This window comes from Eurosta solidaginis, chromosome 2, assembly GCF_040869045.1.
Source record: "Eurosta solidaginis isolate ZX-2024a chromosome 2, ASM4086904v1, whole genome shotgun sequence".
Lineage (NCBI taxonomy): Eukaryota > Metazoa > Arthropoda > Insecta > Diptera > Tephritidae > Eurosta > Eurosta solidaginis.
This window is the reverse complement of record NC_090320.1, coordinates 291,588,965-291,610,915: the sequence shown is the minus strand read 5'-3', so window position 1 is coordinate 291,610,915 and position 21,951 is coordinate 291,588,965. Positions and strand designations below refer to the sequence as shown.

Below are 21,951 nucleotides of genomic sequence, written 5' to 3'. Positions count from 1 at the left end.
TTCTCTAGCTAGTTGCCGCTAGATAGGTCTCCTAAGCATTATCTATACGCGTGTAAAAAACACGGCTAATATAACGGAAGAAAATCATCGGCTGAGTCCTGTATATGCCAATTTGGCAAATAGGCCAAAAACTTATGTTGGAATAAGCGAATAAAAATTGAATATTAATATTTTTCATACACTTACAAGCTTTTTCTATACCCTCCCTTGCTTTTTAGCCATATCTTTAAAATATGCAGTTGCATACTTTGGGTTGCACTGGTGATAATAATAATAATAATAATACCCAACGGATTAATACCCTCCAAAGCCCGCCCGACCGGCGCGAGGGGCGCATACGCATGACGCACGGATTTGTTTTTGTTTTTGCCGAGTTGTTGATAAGCGGAGGTTTGTTAAGCGTCGAGATCTAAAACTGCTCAGCTACAGAATAAAAATCATCAGCTGAGTACTATACATAACAGTGGGGCCGGGTGGGGCCGTGTGTAGAAGTCCACGAAAGTGGGGAAAGCTTCTGACCGCCATTCACCTGGGAATGGCCAGAGCGATTCTTTTGCATGCGGTTCAAGCAGCTGACTACTGCCGGTCGCTTGCGGCCAAGTATCCTCTGGGTAGCCGCTAAACATCCGTTTAGCGGTGAGCTAATGTGTGAAAGCGACAACCTGGCTAGGCCACTCTGACATAATCGGTTTAAGGGCTAGCCGGGGGAGATCTCATCGGCAGCGTCTGTACACCTCTAGGTGCGGCTGCAAGCGGGCGTCTGTCTTGGAGCAAGCGGCTCGCTATATAAACGTGCCAAGTAATATTTTCACCCCCGCTGAGCGGGTTGTGCGCTTGGCTTGGGACCCGCCACGTAAAACCATACTGCAATGAAATATAACAACAAGCCTCGGATAAATACACTCTCTATTGATGACGACCATGGCAAACGTTTGAAGGACAATGAATTGAGGGCATGCACCTGGAACGTCCGCTCCCTGAATGGGATTGGTGCAGATGCCCGGCTGGTTGATGTCCTCGTCAAAGCAAAATCTGACATCACCGCCATCCAAGAAATGCGTTGGACGAAGCAAGGAAGAAAGAAGATCAAAAATTGTGACATATATTGGAGTGGCCATACGAATAAGCGCAGTTTCGGCATCGGATTCGTGGTGGGAGAGAGATTTTGTCGCCAAGTGCTGGCGTTCACGCCTGTGGACGAGCGTCTCGCCGCTATCCGAATAAAAGAAACATTTTTTAATATATCATTCATCTGCGCCCATGCGCCGACAGAGGAGAAAGACGATGAGGTGAAAGACACTTTTTATCAACAATTAGAACGCACATACGAGCGCTGCCCCCGTCATGATATAAAAGTCGTGCTTGGCGACTTTAACGACAGGGTGGGCAAAGAAGGTTTTTTTGGCCCTACAGTCGGAAAGTTCAGCCTACACAATGAAACTTCTCCTAGCGGACTGAGGCTGATTGACTTTGCCGGTGCTCGAAACATGGTCATATCCAGCACGAGGTTCATGCATAAAAAGATACATCAAGCTACATGGCTGTCTCCTGATCGGAATACTCGCAATCAGATCGATCACGTTGTGATAGACGGACGGCATGCCTCCAGTGTTTTAGATGTGTGCACGATCCGAGAACCTAACATCGACTCGGACCATTATCTCGTTGCAGCCAAAATACGCACCCTCCTCAACGCGGCTAAGACCAAGGAACAAAAAACACAAGGAAAGCTAGACGTCGAAAAGCTTCAATCACAACAGACTGCCAATGATTTCGCAACTCGACTCTCACACCTGCTCTCTGAGAGCACAACTCATCCTGAAGGAATACAGGAGCAGTGGGAACATATCTCCAAAGCACTTCGTACTGCCGCCGAGGAAAAAATTGGTTACCGGCGACCACAAAAAAACAACTGGTACGATGAAGAATGCCGCGTTGCAACCGAAAGAAAAGACGCTGCCTACAGGGCTACGTTAAAAGCGAGCGCGACAAGAGGAGTATGTGAACGCTATCGTGAGTTGAAAAGGGAAGCGAGACGCCTTTTCAGGAAGAAAAAAGCAGAAGCAGAAAGGCGTGAGTGCGAGGAGCTTGAGCTGCTAGCCACCAGGAATAACGCCCGAAAATTCTACCAAAAAATACGGCGACAGACGGAAGGTTTTAAGACCGGGGCAAACTCCTGTAGGAATGAAAACGGCGACCTTGTAACTGATGTCCAGAGAGTGCTTAGATTATGGAGGGAATACTTCTCTGCTCTCCTAAATGGAGGCAGCAATTCACCGCGCATAGATGAAGAACCCGATCCCGCAATCGATGATGATGGAATATATGTCCCCCCGCCCGATTATGACGAAGTTAGAATAGCAATAACCAGATTGAAAAACAACAAGGCCATGAGCGCTGATGGATTGCCTGCGGAGCTATTCAAGTTCGGCGGCGAGGCGTTGGTAAGGCGCATGCAGCAGCTTCTTAGCAAAATATGGGCGAACGAAAGCATGCCCGACGGTTGGAATCTAAGTGTTCTTTGCCCAGTCCACAAAAAGGGGGATACTGCAAAATGCACCAACTATCGTGGAATCAGTCTTCTTAATATCGCATATAAGGTCCATTCAAGTGTATTGTGCGAAAGATTGAAGCCCACCGTGAACCGGCTGATTGGTTCTTAAGACTTCGGTAAAAGACTTCGTTTATTTGGGAACCAGCATCAACACTAGCAACAACATCAGCACTGAAATCCAGCGAAGAATCAATCTTGCCAATAAATGCTACTTTGGACTAGGTAGGCAATTGAAAAGTAAAGTCCTCTCTCGGCGAACGAAAATCATACTCTACAAGTCACTTATCGTACCCGTCCTGCTATATGGGGCAGAAGCATGGACCATGACAACAGCAGATGAAGCGGCTTTGGGAGTGTTCGAGAGAAAAGTTCTTCGAAAGATTTATGGACCTCTACGCGTTGGCGATGGCGAGTACCGAAGAAGATTTAATGATGAGCTGTACGAGCTATACGCAGACATCAACATAGTCCAGCGAATTAAAACGCAGCGGCTGCGCTGGCTAGGCCATGTTATGCGAATGAAAGATGATGTTCCGGTCAAGAAAGTGTTTCTATCGGAACCCGCCTATGGAAGCAGAGGTAGAGGGCGGCCCCCACTCCGTTGGAAGGACCAGGTGGAAAACGATTTAAACTCCCTTGGTGTGACCAATTGGCGCCGGTTGGCGGAGCGAAGGAGCGACTGGCGCGCCTTGTTGGACGGCCATAACCGTTTAGACGGTTAAGCGCCAATTAAGTAAGTAAGTAAGTAGAAATTATACTTATACATACTTCAATGTTAAATTACAGAACATTCTTAGTTTATTCGATTGTTTTTTTTTTTATATATTTTTGTTACGAGTTAAGATAGGATAAGACAGTTTTCTTTATGGTAAAAAGTGAATCCGTTATACCAAATGAATTAGAATGAGTGCTAAAATCATGACACAAACACCGAAGAGGTTCATTCAATTCGAAGTTAGTTCTACACTGTCTCAAAAGAAGAGGTTTGTAATGTCTTGACACTCGTGAAGGGACGTTAAAGTATACTTCGTTTAAAAGAATTGGACTAGAAATCAATCCATTCAGGAGCTTAGTCATAAATATAACGCCTAGCATTTCTCTACGACTTGCAAGAGTTGGAAGATTGATAAGTTTCAACCGACTAGTATAAGGCGGAAGATTATACGCAGAGTCCCACTGAAAATTCCTTAAAGAGAAAAATAGAGATTGCTTTTGTATTGATTCAAGTCTATCTGCATGAACTTCATATTGTGGATTCCAGACTATTGATCCGTATTCTAGTATCGGTCTAACTAAAGTGATGAAAAGCGCTTTAGTTACATAAGGGTAACTAAATTCTTTAGACCATCGTTTCATGAATGATAGAACACCTCTAGCCTCATTGACAGTAGCATTAATATTGTAACGAATTTACTGCAAATCCTCTTATTTGCTCTCTGCTAACGTTCGCATCACTAAACTGTTGAATAAATAACTCCACTATTTAATAATGCAAAATGGCCTTTATTAAAGTACTTCACAGTAACACTTATACTCCGCAGCTAATAGATTGCTTAAATCAAACCGATTGATAGCTTAAATGAAACTGACTTTCTGCGCCTCACTGTCGCGCCTTTAATACTTTATGATTTCTCGTTGCATGCTTCTAGGCTTTTCCATTCCAGAACTTACTAGATAGTTTTCAGCTACAAAATCACAAGCCACAACTATGTTTATTGCTTCTCATATGCGCATGAGTAACACTTGCACAAATTATTGCCCTCCCTTGTGAGCACTTCAGATAAGATATATGCATGTGTTTGTGCGTTGCTTCTCCCTGCGTGTACTTACATATGTGTAGACATGATTATTGATTCGTTTATGTAGATACATAATGATTGATTTATGGATGTGCATACAAGGCGCTGCTTAGAATCGGCTTAGAGATGGCAGTATCCCTTGCTAATATTCATAACACTGCCCTCCACCTAAGTCTGATCGTCCCGATCAGACAAATCTCTCGATCTAAACGCTGCTAGCATCTCCAAATATAGCACTCTTCTATTTCGTGGTTTCCCAATTGCTTGTATGCGGTAGATGACATCACTGATCGTCTTCACCACTCTGTACGGGCCTTCCCAACTGCACCGATATTTGGATGGAACACCTTTCCGCCGGTGAGGGTTGTATAGCAGTACCAAATCTCCCTCCAAGAAACCTTCCGCATTAAAGTTCTTGTCATGCCAGTGTTTGATCTTACTACTCATTACCCTGGGCCGTTCCCACACACTCTGTTGTTTGGCCAACTAACTACATCGTAGAGCTTGCGCTTGACGCATTGGCTTCGCATAATCAGTATCGTTCCCACGTTTCACAACAGTAGTGCGCTCCGGCTTGAAACTATCCTCGCATTCTTTCTGGGAAATTCGTTACTTGATTTTTGTGCGTCCATTAGGTTTTGTCAATGCCAGTGTTTCTCTCGCAGGTACTTTTGATTTTGCTTTATTTGGCCCATTCGATCTATCAACCTTTGCCTTTGACTTCCGTGGTCTTTGTCGAGTCTTCTCCACCAGTACTCGATTACTACTGAACCCTTTCTGCAAACTGAAGTTAAGTGGTATATCCTGGTTCTTATAACGCATAATCTTTCTCCGCATCGATCCTGATGTCATGGTCAACTAAGAAGTCCACTCCCAATATGACTTCATCAACAATCTCCGCCACAATGAATTTTTGTAGAACCATGACCTTTCCAATTAATACCTCACATACCACTTCTCCTTGGACTTGGTTATACTCGCCAGTGACCGTACGAAACCTTGCTCCAGGTAACGGTTTAACTCTCCTGTTGACCAAGTCAGATCGGATTAAGGAAAGAGATGCGCCCGTATCTACAGTCAGTACACTCTCCTTGCCATTCAGCTTTCCTTCGACGGCAAGACTGCTCGATTTTCTTCAAATTTGCGACACAGATATCACAGATATCACAGGACATTCAATAGCTGGGGCAAGTTTTCGTTCTTTACATCTGACACGCTCTTGCTCATCTCCTCCAGCTTTGCGTTTACGGCCACCCAAATTGTTGGAACTATTAGGACCAAGATCGCAATGACGTGCAATGTGACCGGGCTTCCCGCATTTAAAGCATTTGATAACTCTTTCACTCCGCTTTTGCGATCCTTTCAGCGCCTCCAATATAGCGTCTACCCACTCTGGCCTTTCTACTTCCACACGGCGTGCTTTGAAAACTGGCTTACACAGAAGCGACGCTGTTTCCTGAATCAGAGCTTGTGAATGTTGGCTTTGGCTTTGCGTATATAGCTCGCTTTGTTTCGACGTCCCGTATGCCATTTATAAAGCTCTGAATTTTTACCCTCTCGTGTATTCCACGGGTGCGTCCGCATTTGCGAGATGAGCCAATCTTTCAACATCCGAGGCAAACTCCTGCAAAGTCTCATTCGCTCTTTGGTGACGGTTTTGCAACTCAATTTGGAATATCTGTTTTCTATGCTCGCTTCCATAACGTCTCTTGACAGCGGCCATCAATGCTTCATAGTTGTTCCGCTCTCCTTCGGGAATCGTCTGTAGGATTTCGGCTGCTGGCCCCTTCAATGCTACGAATAGAGCTGCAACTTTATCTTCAGCATTCCAGTTGTTCACTGCTGCGGTCTTCTCAAACTGTAGCTTAAAGACCTGGAAAGGAACAGACCCGTCAAAAGATGGTGTTTTTACCTTTGGATTACTCGCTGAAACAGCTGGGCGATTTAGTTGTAACTGCTCCATACGACCTTTAAATCATCGACTTCTGCTTGAAATTGAGCGATTTTTGCATCCTGCGCTTCCATCTTTAATGTTACCCTTGCTTCGTGTGCTTCTGCGAAGACATTTGTGCCACCTGCAATGATAAGCGCTCCTCTTGTTCTTCCATCTTGGATGTTATGCGTGTCTCCTGCGATTCCAGCTGGGATCTTATACGGTTCTCCTGGGCTTCCATCTGTGATGACATATACGTTTTCTGTTCTTCCAGTTGAGTTACCATCTTGGATGTTATCTGTGTCGACATTTACGCGTTTACGCGTTTACGCGTTACGCGTTTCTTGTGCTTCAATCTTCGATGTTATTTCTGACGACATTTCTTTTACTGTCGATGTTTTCTGCAGATATTGCAGCCAAAATCATGTTCAATTGTAACGAATTTAACCACTTTTGTGCAGGGGTATGAGAAAAGATTCCTTCCAAGCAGAAGGAAAAATTCCACGTTTTAGGGACAGATTAAATAAATCAGTTAGAGGCTGATAAATGTGTTCAGCGCATTTTTTAAGAAAACAAGTGGGAATTAAATCAGGACCGTACTTGTAAGATTCCTTCAAAGACTTTAAATATGAAAAAACTTGATCAGGAGATATTGCTGGAATATCAATTGTGTTAAGTGAGTTAAGTTGAAATGGATATTCATTTGAAAAAGGATTAAATTCAGTGGAATAGTTGGACTCGAAAAATTATGCGAAGGAGTTAGCAATATCTTGATCGTCGCTAGACAAATCATCCTGGTATTTTAAAGCAGAGGGAAACACTTTAACGTAGGGTTTAGATTTCACGAAATCATAGAAGGCTTTCGGATTGCAAGTTATTTTCCTTTTCATCTTACAGATGTACGTATTATAGCACATTTTGTTTAATTCAAAATATTTATGACGCAAAATAGAGTACTGCAAGTAATCGGAGTGAGAGCCCGACCTTTTGAATAATTTGAAGAAGCGCGATTTTCTGTTTTTTAAAGACCTCAGCTCTTTAGTGAACCATATTTGGATTGGTTCGGTAGAAACACGTTTTCGCTTAGGTACGTGTTTTCCAAAATACCGTAAATGGTGGAATAAAAGTCAGAAACATTTTTGTCAATATCTACACCGTATTTGGGCCAAGCTACTGTAGATAAAGTTTGATTAAGCTTCCTAAAATTAGCCTTCGCAAAGTCAAATCTGAAACTATAGTCGTATTTAGTAGCAATGCTACTCGGAGAATGTCTTTCAAATTCGTATGCTATTTCCAGGGAAGGGTGGTAAGGGTCTTCAGGTACAGTAAGAGGTTCACCTCGGCTTAGAGTACATTTTGATGTATCGTCAACAAATACCAAATCAAGGGTCCTCCCAAACATGTTAGGAATTATATATATATGTTTAAGGCAAAGTTCAGTTATTTCAGCTAAAAACTCGTTGTTGGACAGTTTTGAAGAAATAGGTACAATATCTTAGTCAGATATGGTTCATAATATATGCGGGAGATTAAAGTCACCCAAGACTATCATCGAATCAATGGGCTTCAACATTGAATTAACAATTTCCAGCAGGGAGATATGATCCATATACACCGAAGGATCAGAAGAAGGTGGGATATAGCAGACTGCAATATAGACACAACCCATTGCGAGCTTGATTCTAAAGCATTTCAATTCTGTTGAATCGGTAACGGGTACATCAACCTCAGCTGATGGTACAGAAGAATGTACCGGAAGCAAAACTCCACCTCCAATTCAGTTCAAGCAGCCATTCTGTAATCATGGCAAAGAATCTCTGAGTTAAATACATGAGGTTTTAGCCAAGTTTCAGTTAAAGCCATAATGTTGTTATTGCAGTTAAACGATTTCAAATACAATTCTGTTAGTTTAGTGTTTAAGCCTCTAACATTTTGATAAAACAAATTAAGGGCCGATTTAGCATTGAGTTTTTTGATGCAATATTGTTATTGGGAAGAGTAGCGATATTTAGGGTATTATTGTTACTCCTACGCTCGAATTCCCTCACAAAAGCACCAGGCGGCCAAAAAGAATTACTTAATATAGTATCAAAATGTTGTGCGGATACATCAATCCGAAAAGACGAAATATCTCTAGGATAGTTAAAATTGAATTTTCGAACTGTCACGTTATCAAATTTAAGTATAGCGATGATGTACGACTTAAGGTCCTCTTCTGTGTGTCTTTATCAAATCTTGACACAAAAATAGATGTTTTAATAGAGACAACAATAAGATTATTAGTCGGCTGTTCGGATTCCGTAGGAGGGTTTTGGGGATCCTGATTACTTTTTATAGAAGATTTTTTAGGTTTTGTTAATGAAACCTTTGATGAAGATGGCTGAGCCGTTAAGGGACTTGGAGATGCCAGATTTATTAATTCGAAAGTTGGCGGTAAACCAACTACGGGTGCAGGAACTTCTGTAACGGCATCAAGTGTCGGGCCACTAGAGGAAGCACTGGTAGGATGACGGTTAAGTCATTCAGATATTTGAATGATTTAAATAAGTTTTCATACCGAATGAATTTCTTGGACAGTGCGTCAATTTCTCTGCCTATTTCATAATACTATTTAGCAATGGAGACGACAAGTGCAATGAACCGATGAAGTGTTTACTGAAATACATACGCGAATACTGATAAGCATAAATACAAAAATTTATATTTTACAAATATCAATACACAATTTTATATTGATAACTGCTGTCAGGGTCTTCTATATTGGATTTTATGCATTAATGTGTGTACTTGTACCTGATGTAAATGTGTAATATATAGGCAATACTCCAAACCACAAATGTACATAAACAAAAATATTCAAATCACTTCTATATATTCACCATAAGCGCTTAACCGTTATTCACCATTAGCGCTTAACTGTCTAGGCAATTCCGCGTATTGGCCAACTGATGCCAGTTGGGAGCACCAAAGGAGTTGAATTATTCCTCCATCTGTCTTTTCCATTTAGTGGAGTCTCCCATGCTTTGATTCCAAATATTAGAGCCGATGGGAATACTTTCTGGGCCAGAGCATCTTCTTTCAATGTCGAACTCATACATCTACCCTTAAGTCTCTCTCAATACATACCGTTAGCGTCACGGACAGGACCATACATCTTCCGGAGAACATGTGCTTCGAATTAAATTTTCTCTTGACACCGCCCATATTTTCGAGCATAAGCCAGAAATAATAATAAATTGTACCATTTAGGCTTAGATTTGCTGGTAGAATTATCTTCTCCAGCATCACGCTAAAGAAATCGCCCGATGAGGAGTCGCCTTGCCTGAATCGTCGCTTTGTTTGGAATAGATCGGATAGGCCCGTTCCAATTTCTACTGATGGTGCTTTTTTCCAAGGCACAGCAACATTCATTATCGTATCAGTACCTTCTTATTCTTCTTGTAGTGATAAAGACACTGCCCGAAGGTTTTCGGAATTTTTATCGATGTTAATAATCTTTACCGGATATTTTTTCCGTACGTTCCGGAAATACTAGCCCAACCATCTTGGGAAATATGACCACGTTGAACCTTTTACGTCCTTCAACCCCCTTCTTCCGTGAAAAGCTTGGGGTTACTAGCCTGACCTGCGAAATAAACAGGATAAGTGAGGTTGACATTGGGTTGGAGAAGCTATAAACTGCTCTGGCAACCCCTTGAATCTGTGGGCTCGATAAAAACTTATGTAGTATGCAGCAGCAGTAAGGGAAAAATGTGCTCCGACTTCTCGGTTACATCGTCAGGTGTGGTAGCCCACAGATGCTTTTCGGCAGCAAACTTTCCCTTGGTCACTGCGTGCACTTCTTCGCTCCACAGAGACGTATGTGTATCGATATTTATACCTCGTAGTGCGCATATATGCCGGATACTGGATCACGATGTAACCAGCCAAGAAATTTGTTTTTTATTATTATTTTTTTCCATGTCCGTGTGTATGGCTGTGTATCAATTTTTAGGTTGTTTCCCGTACTTTTGCTGACTCAAGGGCTAATTAAACTTCCTTAACCCTAACGCTATAGTCGTAACTGTAGCCATATCCATAACCATCTCCAATATGACCGATTAATGGTGCCTTAACCTAAAAATCGTGAAAATTTCATAAAAATGAAGAAAAAAATTACAAACATATTCCACAAAAGATAAGTCCCTTAGTCATAACGTATCCAAAACAATTAATAAAATCTACAAAAAGTTATTAAATGCACCAACTTAAATATTTTTAGGTTATGGATATGGCGAGAAACCAAAAACTAATTGGTTGCCTATGGTATGGTTATGGCGTTAGCATTATGGTATGACACCATTAATCGATTACATTGATTTCCATAAGGTAGGTTCGATCAGCTGTTTTATCTGGTTATGGTTTTATGGTTATGTCACCATTAATTGGCCCTTAAAACATGAAAACTGTCAAAATATAAAAACTTGACCAAGCAAAAAATTCTTCATTGGCACCCATTTTTCACTTATTTTATTGTTTACCGCCGACATGTTAATTCGATATCTGGTTTCGTTTTGGTTTGTTTAATGAACAACAGCTGTAATTTGACAGTTGTCCAGAATTTACTAGGAGACATCTTCCGACTGAGGGGGAACCTTATTTTCTCTTGTTTTAATCCTCTCCATAATCAGAGAACCGAGCAGGGCGGAACCATACATACAAACATAAATTAAAAATTGTTTTTTGTAATTCGATGGCCTAATGTCAAAATCGTAATGCGCCGGTAGTTTCCCCTGTACGTTTGAAGTTAGAATAGGAATAGAGTGGTGTATTTCCGGAAAGGAGCAATGTATCTGTACTCACGGGGGGCAGGAGAAGCAGTTGTGATCTGTATATATTGTATCGTTGATACTTGTGTACAGGTCTCATCTTCTGTTTTTGGGTTTACCACCGAGTGGACGAATCGCGGGGTTGTGGTTTCAACTCAGACGCGAGGATAGTTCACTTTTGGGGAAGTTGACAATAAAGCATTCTCTTCTGAGCTCTGCGGTCTCTTCCTTTAAAAGGCTGGCAATAAAGTTTTCTCTTGGTGTGATGCAGTGGTATACAATTTCGGTTGTTACTGCTAGTACTGAGAGAAGGTACTTGTCTAATACTTGTATTGAAATTGTGGAATTTATATTGTATCTGATTTCGTTCCAAGGATTAAAAAGTTATGCAGCGAATTATCTATGCTTAGCTTTGAATGGTACACGGTGCAGTTGCCATTCAACCAGATGTCATTATCTATAAAATGGAAAAGGTTTTAGATAGACCTTATATCTAACCAAGGTAAGACCTTGTCCACTTAAGTGTTTGGCAGGGAACATAGAGTCTTTGAGCCACTGATCTACGTAATTAGATCCGTTGTGTGCTTGACTACGTGAGGTTGAGCCATACGATGGCAGGTACAGCATATAATATCAATGCAAAAAGTTGAAGTGTCAAATCATATTAAAATGTACCAATCAGCTGGTTTCCGACCGTCACTTCTTTGGTTCCGTCATTGAACTTTTAAAAACCTTCTAAATTGACTTAATAAATTTTAAAACAAAACAAGTAAAGGTGCCTTAGTTCGGGTGTAACCGAACATTATATACTCAGCGTGAGCTCCAATTGTACATTTCATTTCAGATAAATTACTTTTCTACATAACACGTGGCATCGCCCGTTAAAAAAAAAAAAATGTCTCCCCATTTCCTCTTACAATAAAACTTGATTCAAAACTATTTTTGCTAAGTTATAGCTTATTATTCTAGTCTACGACCCTTTTAAACTTGTTTTATATCTAAGTTGCCGTGGTCTTTAACCGATCCCGTCCATTTTTACTAGAAATATTTTCTGCTATAAGGAAAATATGTGTACACAATTAAAAAATTTTTTATCGAGAGTCTCAATATCAGTCCACACGTAAAATTTAAACATTCTAGGTGTATTATTTACTAAATAATCAGGTTTTTTTGTGTTTTGCAAAACGTTATACGTATATATAAAAAGGGGCGTGGTTATCATCCGATTTCGCTCATTTTCAATACCAATCTATTCTGGGTCCAGATAAGCTCGTGTACCAAATTTGGTGAAGATATCTCAATATTTACTCAAGTTATCGTGTTAACGGACGGACATGGCTCAATCAAATTTTTTTTTCGATACTGATGATTTTGATTTATGGAAGTCTATATCTATCTCGATTCCTTTATACCTGAACAACCAACCGTTTTCCAATCAAAGTAATATACTCTGTGTGCAAAGCACGCTGAGTATAACAATCAACTTATGTAGTTAGTCTGCCGTTGGATTGATCGCTTAAACGAAATATTAGATTACGTCAACACAGCGCACTTCATTTAGCTAATGTTTTGAATGTACTTCAATTATTATTTGCATTTCAAAGCTTTAAAACTAGATGCAGAGATGTTATTTTTGTTGATATGGTATTTTTATTTATGTACATAACTTGCATATATTCCTTTTATCTCCATATATATATACTTTTTATATATATTCGAACTTGTCTAGTACTGCTACCTTAAAGAATTCACTTGTCACGAATGTGGATTATAGCGCTTTTCACTTATTTTATTGAGATATTTCTTGATTAATGCCTTCAGTTGTACGTCCAAACAGATATACGTTCACCGAACATCTAAATCGATTTGCATGCGGCTCGAGCTTTTATAATCCCAACGTTTGCTTTTATCATCGGCATACAAATATACATGCAGAGAAACCTCTATTAGGCGGAAAACTCCCTTGGCCGAACAGTATTTCATGCCTTCACCTCTCATGGACGGAAGCAAACTTTTCGTAAGCGTGGAAACGGACGTTTGAATATATCCTCACATAAACTTAATGTGCCGTAGTGCTACCAGAAGTTCATTCGACGACCAAAATGAAAACCCTCAAGAACCTTGACCTATGAAATAACTACATCCGGTTGAAAATGCTAAACATTTTCTGTGGTTCACTTCAATCGGTTTTTCTAGTCCTTTAAATTTTATTTGACATGATTTAGCGATCTTCCAGTTTTTACGATCGTCTTATTACCGTATCGGCACAGTATATCGTATCTTCCGCGCCCTTGTCCTACCCTTCCACCTCTTTTTCGATCTCCACCGAAGCACAGACCTACATACTTTTTAGAGCATATAAAAAATTTTCTTCAAAACAGTAGGTTGTGAGTATAAATCTATCAAATAATTAAAAACAAACAGCTACCCACTCCCCTGGGCGAACACCTCTATTGGGCGGACAAAAGTTGGCTGACGGCGCACAAGGGAGGTTTTACTGTATATTATTCATATATGCGAAGAGATTAGATTGTAGATCTAGGCAAATACATATGTGGCGATAAGCTCTAGCTTGTACCGACCGGTAACTTTAGGAGTATCGGAGAGTAATGTGAGGTATTCATAAAATTCGGTAGATAAATCTTATTGATTACCATAACAGCAAAACTTGTCGCTAAATCGCGATATCGGTTCGAAAATTTGTCCTATAAAGTTATAGAATTCCACCACTAGGGTATGTTTGACTCATATGCCCTAAAGTTTAGAGTGAATTGTATAAAACCGTTAAAATTGGAATAATTGTGGCGCTCGAGCATTTCAAATTACATACAACAGGCATATTAGGGTGTGTCAAAGTTTTTTTTTCTTTCTTAAAAGTTGGGCTTAAAAATATAAAAAAAATTTCCCAAGTGTACCGTCTAGAACTGTTTATATCTACAATTTCGATGAAGCTTCGTGGAATTGTTGTACTATTGGCTCTCAGCTTAAATGAAAAAAAGGACATAGGCTTGAAAACTAATTATTTATCTCATACGAACATAATGATCGCTTTTTTTATTACATATATTAAATCGTATTTACAAATGAGGGGATGTGTGGAATAACGGTATAACTCAAGAATCAACCTTTTGAGAAAAGTGAAAAAAAATTAATGCAGGTAAAAATAAATTTATAATAATCCTACTTGGTGTGATTTTAGATAGTATGATTCTTTGATAAGAAAAAGTAACAAATTTTATATATACATAATTTTATTAGAAAATGGATGATTTCTTTTTTTTTTGAGTTATACCATTATTCCATAGATCGAATATCAAATATTTTGATTGAGATACTTTATTAAACAAAATAGTAGATACATTAATAACAATTGTTAAATACATTATATTCTATTATTTAGATGTGCTTATAACTATTTCTTATTTCCGTTTGTAATTTTTAGCAATTTTTTTTTTACTACTTTTATCATTTTTAAACATTTTCTATTTTTAACAATGGAGTTCTCTGTCTGCTTAGTCGTTTTTGAAACCACTTCAATTCTTTTATTTTTCAGTTCTTTCTGGTCTACGACATTGAATATATTTTCATACCATTTCGATGCTTAATTACTGCAAAATTTTATTAGAGAGTTATACCGTTTTTCCATAAATGAAGCTAATATCTTTTTAAATATCACTATTATTTTCTAAGATTAATATGGTATGTGTATGTAATCGTGCTCTTTTTATTTAATTGATTTATGGAAAAACGGTGTAACTCGACTTATACCATTATTCCACACATCCCCTCAAATATAGTTATTGGGTGCTTTCTGTTCAACTTACCAGTAGTTTGCAAAGAACATTAGTGATGCTCGAGAAAAACATTCGAAAAACTTCAAATATCTTTTTTTTTTGTTTTTTTTTTTTTTTGAAAAACGCAGTTTAAAATATTTATTTTTAGCTGAAAACTAAGCTGATGTTTTAACTTTCTAATGATACACATTAGGGCGGGTCAAATTGTATGGGGAAAAAGGGGGAAAAAAACTTCAGGTGAACATCCAGTTTCTGAATCTATGGGTCATACTGAGTAATATTGTCCATGGGACCATTGGTCTGAAATGAATTTCGAGCCTCCCTAATTTTGTTAGAAAATTTTATATCCGAATCCGAATTTGACATTTATTTTCATGTATTTTGTTTGTGAGAGCCGTTATTCGGATTGGGATATCAAATTTTCTAACAAAATTAGGGAGGCTCGAAATTCATTTCAAACCTATGGTCCCATGGACAATATTACCCATAGATTCAGAAACTGGATGTGCTTTCCAACAATAAATTTGACCCACCCTAATATACATATATATTTATATGGGACTGAACCATGTCCCACTTTTTTTTAAATTAAGCATTTTTCCATATTTTTCAATCGACATTAGTGATGGTCGAAAAACATTTTTCATTGAATATTTTTTTATTTTTTATGTATGTCCAAAAACCCAGTTTTTATATTTTTTTTTGCTGGAAAAGAAGCTTATTCTCCATTCCAATAATATATATAGTATTATGGGACGGAAGCATTGAAAATATTATTATTAGGTATCGACGTATTGCGATTGTTTTATTTAGATCTATTGTGCTTGACCTTCCAGCCTATTACTGTATGCGGGGGCTTCTAATGTATTTAAGTACATATCTCTTCAGACTTTTTACTTCATATCACGAAGTATTAAGAGTCACGCCACCTAGATGGGAGAGTTTCTGCTTTGTCAGAGCGACGCATACGTAGAGAATGTGAACCGGCGTTTTATTCATTGCATAGGATTACAAGTAAGATATGTTTGTTTCATTATCTTTGTAACACACTGACCGAAGTGTTAAAACGGTGTAAAACTAGCGTTTGGCACTGAACGAAGTGTCAAAACTACTGGGGTTGGTGCCATCGAGATCGACGCAGGGATACAATAATGTGTGGAATTTCAGATATGGGTTGCTGTGATGGTTAATTTTTTTTTTTTTGGACGAATTTAGTATGAAATATATAGTGCATTATCTGGGACCTATCGAAAATTAAAAAAAAAATCATAGAATGAGGTATCTAAAGACGCGTAGTTACAAGAATCCATACACGGAAGTAAAGTTTTTTTTTAGTGAGAACGCGTTCTCCCTAGTTCACATATTTCATTAATCCAATGCACCATTTCGGAGCTATAGTGATTAATAAAACGGCATTCGATCACGGATCGTATGTAACGATTCGGCCACAGTATTGCAGTAACACACACTACTACCGTACAACTACTTATGTACCAAAGTAGTACTGCCGAATAGCCTTCACAAAAAAGGAGATAGAGCAGGCATTATGGTCAGGTGAGCGCAGTTGTTAACGAGAAGCTGATACGTATCTTACTTGTAAACATTTACAATGGTTTCATCCTCCAGCAAAGCGACAGATTTGTGTATCGTATAGTAATCAGTAAGAGTTCGTAGGACTTCTCTGCTTAGATTAATGAGTTTGACTGATACTCTCGTTGCTGGGAGTAGAAACAGTTTGGCCTGCCTTTGCCCTTGGTTTCAATCCAGTTTTGTCTGGCATGCTTTGTTTCCCAGTTACTTATGGTTTCTCTAGTGTGTGTTTGTGAGTCCACAGAAGAGTTCTAGACCATAGAATGCTGCTAGAGCACAGTGTTTGGCAAGGTAGTCTGTATGTTCATTACCTTCTTGTCGCTGATGCCCGGAAATCCATCCTAACACTTTGTTTTGGCTCCCAGATCATTTAGAACTTCTATGGATGCCTGCATGCATTACCATAGAAGTAATTGTGTAAGACAACAGAAGGCTACCTGGCTGTCTGTCATAATGAGGATACTCCTCGAGGATAAGCCTTTTCGTAGACATTCTTTACCGTAGTCGATGCAGTTTGCTTAGTTTTGGTATTGCTGTTGCTTGAGTGTTCTTCGGCCACCAAAGTAAGGAAGCATAGGTGACTGACTATTGGCTTAACAACAGTATTAAACGTATACCATTTTGGGAGATAGCTTTAAAAATATAGTACACTTGAGAAATTTTACCCTAAGTATGAATAACCTTTTATAAAATAAACATATTTTTAGAGCGGCACAAAAATTAAATATTTTATACTAAATAATTGTTACTCATTATATGTTATCCGGCGGGATAGACTGGAGTCCAGATACTTTGGAAAGTCTCCTAGTATTAAAAAACAATTAGCAGATATGGCATTTGAAGCTTGCAACCAGTGTTTGGCGATGTTCCACTTAGCCGTCGATATACTCAACTTTTTCTAAATCGCCCATAGAAAGGGTGTTACTATACAATAGGGTGGGTGAAATAAAAAAACATATAGTGAAAATATTGATCATGTAGCTTTTATTTTAATGTTGAGATCAGGAACCGCCTATCATGGTCGAACTTTTATTTACGTGGATAAGTCAAAGACTCCCGATTGTTTTTGAAATTGGTTTGCATAGCTTAGTTACAAACATTATGGAAGTTTATTCTTAAAATCAAAAAAAATAACATAAATATATTTTAAACAAGTAAGGAAGGCTAAGTTCAGATGTAATCGTACATTACATACTCAGCTGCTAAATTACAGCTTGCAAAACTTTTAAATTACCTTCTTTTAAAAGTGGGCGGTGCCACGCCCAATGTCCAAAATTTTACTAATTTTCTATTCTGCGTTCTGAGGTCAACCCACCTACCAAATTTCATCGCTTTATCCGTGTTTGGTAATGAATTATCGCACTTTTTCGGTTTTTCAAAATTTTCGATATCGAAAAAGTGGGCGTGGTTATAGTCTGATTTCGTTCATTTTAAATAGCGATCTGAGATGAGTGCTCAGGAACTTATATCCAAATTTCATTAATATACCTCAAAATTTACTCAAGTAATCGTGTTTACGGATAGACGGACGGACGGACATGGATAAATGCATTTATTTTTTCGCCCAGATCATTTTGATATATAGAAATCTATATATATCTCGATTAGTTTATGCCGTTACGGGGCACTGTTATGCGAACAAAATAATATACTCTGTGAGGTCTACTCAGCTGAGTATAAAAAACTAAACAAGACGCCGTAGCACAGAGGCTCGTGTCTCCTCTATTAAGCACAACTCGTTTTGCAGCGAGTTATTTAACCACTGCCACTGCCTTCTTCAATAATTGCCGCTAGATGGGTCTCTTTGCGCGCCTATCCTGGAGAGTTACAAACATACAAGTGAAGCTAATATAAGCGTGTTAAAAAAAGAATTTAATCGACGAAATTTCATAAAAATTCCCACAGCTATTTTTCTGATTAATTATTTCATTAGCTTTCTGTGTGAACTTAGACATCGAATCCCGATCCGGAGTCCCGGGCCTCTTGAGTAATTTTGCCATCCCAATTACGGGATTTCTTCGGGATCTCATATTGAAAATTTAAATATCTTTAATTGATTTATTTTTTTAAGTATCGTTCCGAAATCCTGCAATTGCAAAAGTTCTTCGGGACTCTATGCTTTAGTGTGAGCTTGGTTTAAGTTTTAATGTGACATAATGGAAACGCTTTTAACCCCAACTGATCAGCCAGCCAGCGGGGGGAGTTTTTGATCTCTGTTATTTTGATCTAATGAAAACCAAGCATTAGCTATGTTAAAACTGAGCAAAATCGTTATCGTAAGTGAAAAATTATTAGTTTCCTTGGGTTGTTCTGAAAATCGCTCGAGTTAATTTAAATTCGAAGCAAATTTGAATTTGTTTGCTGCGATATACAATATTACTCATTTGATCTTCGAATTTTAAAAATAAAAGAAACTAACATTCGAGAGTAAGAGGATTAAAAATACGGTAAAACCAACATTTAGTTTTTTCTTTAAAATTTGTTTAACTTAATTAACTATTTCATCCGTGTTGATATTTTCGTTAATTAATTCTAATATTTATTATATTAAAGCGCTTTTTTAGGTATGTCAATTTTTTTGTTTCCTACCCTGTTTTCATTAGATTTTGCAAATTTTTTAAATTATTTGCACTAACTGTATGAATTTTTAAACAATTAAATTTTTCCCAAATTATTAAATAAATTATAAATTAAAAATTGCTTCAATTAAATGTTTTCATACATTTAAAGCAATAAGAGTAATCCCCGCTTAAAAATTCATACAAATCTTAATATATAAAAAACACGTGTCACACAATTGAGGCCAATGGACTCCTAAACTACTGAACCGATTTTGAATTTGTTTTGCACTCCGTGTGTAGTTTGATCTAACTAGAAATATAGGATAGGTGACTGGGTGACTAGGGTCTCGAGATATAGGCCAAAACGTAGACCCGGGTACCCAGTGTTTATAGAACATGGATATCAAATGAAAGCTGTTGATGAGTGCTTTAGTAGGGGGTAATTTTCATACCCCTGGGTGACTAGGGTCTCGAGATATAGGCCAAAACGTGGACCCGGGTACCCCTAGACTGTGTTTATAGAATACGGATATCAAATGAAAGCTGTTGATGAGTGCTTTAGTAGAGGGAAATTTTCATACCCCTGGGTGACTAGGGTCTCGAGATATAGGCCAAAACGTGGACCCGGGTACCCCTAGAGTGTGTTTATAGAATATGGATATAAAATGAAAGCTGTTGATGAGTGCTTTAGTAGAGGGTAATTTTCATACCACTGGGTGACTCGGGTCTCGAGATATAGGCCAAAACGTGGACCTGGGTACCCCTAGAATGTGTGTATAGAATATGGATATCAAATGAAACCTGTTGATGAGTGCTTTAGTAGGGGGTAATTTTCATACCCCTGGGTGACTAGGGTCTCGAGATATAGGCCAAAACGTGGACCCGGGTACCCCTAGAATGTGTTTATACAATATGGATATCAAATGAAAGCTGTTGATTAGTGCTTTAGTACAGAGTAATATATTATCCAGAGACGGACTGGGACTGGGATTAGGACTAGGACTGGGACTGAGACTCGGAATGGGACTGGGACTGGGATTAGGACTAGGACTGGGACTGAGACTCGGAATGGGACTGGGACTGGGATTAGGACTAGGACTGGGACTGAGACTCGGAATGGGACTGGGACTGGGAGTGGAATAAAATACATACCATCTTCTGGGACAGGCAATAAGGGATGCAGAAGAATGAGAAGAAATTGAGAGAAGAGAAAAGAGAGAAGGAGATTGAGAAAGAGATAGAATGAGACGAAGATGGAGATAGATGAAGCGAAAGACGGAGGGAGGACTGAATAAAAGGATTAGGAAAAAGTGAAGAGGGGGGGGAAGGGGGGGGGGGCACAGTCAGACGGAAAAAGCTTATTAAAATGTATGCAGATTGGCCAAATTTAGGGCAGGACAACGTCTGCCGGGTCTTCTAGTAGCATATATATAATACTTCTATATCAATACCATAGTGTACATATACAAGTGTGTCAACTAAGCGATAAATGTCAAAACTACAAACAGCCTCGCTCACCTGATGCAAATCTCAGTTCTAGAGTTGCATTTTTGGTACGTAAGAGTACTTCAAGCTGAGTTGCATTTGATAGTTTAATAAAACTTTGTAGTATTTACAGATGAAATAGTTGCATATATTTCCGCGGAAATAAGAATACTAGAAGATTTGTAGTCTGCAACAATGCGGAAACATACGGAAAGCAAAATTTATTTAAATTAGAGTCAAAATATAAAGCGCCACATGTGTAACATGGAAAAATTTCACTTCCAAGGCTGTTTACACAAAATGGTGCTGCAAGTGTAAACAAATCAAACTCCTATATGACACTACTTTATTTTCTATGTATTTTTCTTGTATTTTCTGTTATATTTTTTGTCGAGGTTTCAGTACTGGTGTAAGTGTGTGAACTATATTTGAAAAAACTAACGAATTACCAGAAAAATACAACGTTCATTAAAAACAAACAAGCCAGTGTTTGTATTTCGATAGGGTTTTTGACATTAGGCCGTTTTTTATTTATTTTTTCTGACAAATGAAAATCTTGTTTTTAGTTTCAAAATTTTGTGCATAAAAACACAACTGAATTCAAAGTGTAAATTGTGTGTGCAAATGAGTTTTCAATAAGTGTACATTTTTCAGTTTTTCAAAGTTAAGGAATTGACCTCCAGATTCTTGTGTTACACAAATATAGTGAACTTGGGTACAGAAATTCAAATTAAAAAGTTTTTCACAATAATTTGAAAAAACTACGTTTTCTCTGCTTTTTACATTTAAAGGAGTAACCCTCCGTAATAAATTAAACATTTAATGAAAATCAATAACTCTGAACTGAATACTTTTCGCCATGATATAAAATTAAAATGCTGTGGAACAGGAGCAATACTTTTGTGACTACATAAACCCTGTTCCAATCTTTTGCGTCTCTGCACAGAACCCTAATTGACCGTTTTCAACCGAAACCAAAGAGAATAAATACAATAAGAGCCGTCACTCGTTATTTTTTTGGCATTTACTCGATGTATACTGAGAGGTAGTCGCTACTTTTTTTTTGGGCGAGATGTTTATAAATGTCTTCTATACATTTTCGTGGGGTATTTGTGTTTATTTTTCGACTGTATTTAATTAATTTATTTAATTCTCTTTCCAAAAATCACAGTTCCACAAGGGGCATACACGGTATGGATAAATGCCAGACAATTAAAAATTTCCCTCTCAGAAAACATTCGGCATCAATTTTTTCAATTTCCAGCGAGATACTCGCCACAAAATAACGAGTGACGGCTCTTATTGTATTTATCCTCTTTGCCGAAACAACAATGGCAGTCCAGATTTTCCCGTTATGCTGACTTAAGCGAGTGCCTGTCAGAAAGAAGTCAACACACTTGTACTTGTACACTATGATCAATACCTTC

The 21,951-nt window shown here is 38.4% G+C and overlaps 1 protein-coding gene and 1 long non-coding RNA gene across 5 annotated transcripts in view; one reads left to right on the top strand and one right to left on the bottom strand.

Annotated features, from left to right (window-relative positions):
* LOC137241195 (homocysteine S-methyltransferase) overlaps positions 1–12,965 on the bottom strand; it is a 47,158-nt gene extending 34,193 nt beyond the window's left edge. Inside the window, exon 1 of one of the 3 annotated variants that reach the window (XM_067768529.1) lies at positions 12,833–12,965. The gene's annotated coding sequence lies outside the window, so the exon portion shown is untranslated. Of the gene's footprint in view, positions 1–12,796 lie in introns of all 3 variants that reach the window. The other 2 variants (XM_067768530.1, XM_067768531.1) reach the window with 2 other exon arrangements.
* The window catches only part of LOC137241197 (uncharacterized), a 119,003-nt gene that overhangs the window by 43,614 nt on the left and 53,438 nt on the right, over positions 1–21,951 (top strand). The window lies entirely within an intron of this gene.